This window comes from Octodon degus, unplaced genomic scaffold (assembly GCF_000260255.1).
Source record: "Octodon degus isolate 3935 unplaced genomic scaffold, OctDeg1.0 scaffold00008, whole genome shotgun sequence".
In the NCBI taxonomy this organism is placed as follows: Eukaryota; Metazoa; Chordata; class Mammalia; order Rodentia; family Octodontidae; genus Octodon; species Octodon degus.
The window spans coordinates 22,171,954-22,173,314 of NW_004524584.1; the positions used below are offsets into that span (position 1 = coordinate 22,171,954).

The 1,361-nt window shown below is 50.3% G+C and overlaps 1 pseudogene; it reads left to right on the forward strand.

Annotated features, from left to right (window-relative positions):
• Positions 1-313: 313 nt before the first annotated feature.
• LOC101564650 overlaps positions 314-1,361 on the forward strand; it is a 4,023-nt pseudogene continuing 2,975 nt past the window's right edge.

Below are 1,361 nucleotides of genomic sequence, written 5' to 3' on the forward strand. Positions count from 1 at the left end.
TCCCACTTGTCTTCAGAGTCAGTCAGCTTGTCATCCCCACCTGCAGCCAAAACCATAAGCAAGATCTCACCCAGCTCAAAGGTGACCACCTTCTCTTTGTCATTGTCAAAAGGGCTGCTGTTCTCTCTTTTCTCAATGAGCTCCCAGAAGTGGTTCCTCCATCGGGCCCGGTATCTGCTTGATGTTCCCAAATTCTGTCTCTGTGGCTCCTCTCCATGGCCATCAGGGTACACATGCTTGTAAAAACAGTTCCCTCCAAATGGGCAGCTCCTACAGCCTTCATCAAAATGCATGCATGCCTTGTTGCTGCAGATAGGAGCACAGCAAGCCACTGAAACAGGAAGAAGCGGCTGCTACTGATAGAACCGCAGAACCATCCCTTGCCGCTGCCTCAAGTCTCTCCTCTGTCCCTGGACCATTTGTGGAGATGAATTCAGGAGAGACTGAGTCTACAAATGGGAACTTCCCTGCGGTGGGTGCTAGGTCCGAGGACTGGGTGAATGCCATCGAGTTTGTGCCCGGGCAGCCCTACTGTGGCTGCACTGCTCCTGCGTGCGTAGAGGTCCCCATGCAGGGCCCAGGGCCCAAGGCTGAGTCCGAGAAGGAGCCAGCTGCAGTGGAGACCAGGAAGCAGCTGTGCCCGTATGCTGTCATGGGCGAGTGCTGCTATGGGGAGAACTGTGTGTACCTGCACAGCGACGCCTGCGACATGTGCAGGCTGCAGGTCCTGCACCCGGTGGATACAGCCCAGAGGTCCCAGCACATAACATCTTGCATTGAGGCCCACAAGAAGGACATGGAGTTGTCCTTTGCCATGCAGTGCAGCAAAGACATGGTGTGTGGCATCCGCATGGAGGTGGTGTATGAGAAAGCCAACCCCAGTGAGCGCCGCTTCGGCATCCTCTCCAACTGCAGCCACACCTAGTGTCTCATGTGAATTTGCAAGTGGAGGAATACTAAGCAAATTGAGAGCAAGATCATAAAGTCCTGTCCTGAATGGCGGATCACATCTAACTTTGTCATTCCAAGTGAGTATTGGGTGGAGGAGAAAGAAGAGAAGCAGGAACTCATTCAGAAATACATAGACATTCATCTGCATCCCCTTTTTTGTTTAGTTCAGTCATTTGAATATTATAGGTGTGCCAACTCAGCAAAATATTCTAAAAGAGTCCAGTAGCCCATAATAGTATTGGATCTTCCTCTTCACTGGCAATGTAGAAGTTGTCCCGCGTCCCCTAAAGCTCAACATAACAGCATGGCTTTGCTTCTTATGCTTCATTTTTATACTTTTCTGCTGGATGGTTAAGACCAAGATAAAGCAAGACCTATACAACAAGATTTGTAGCTTTTGGGTCTGATAA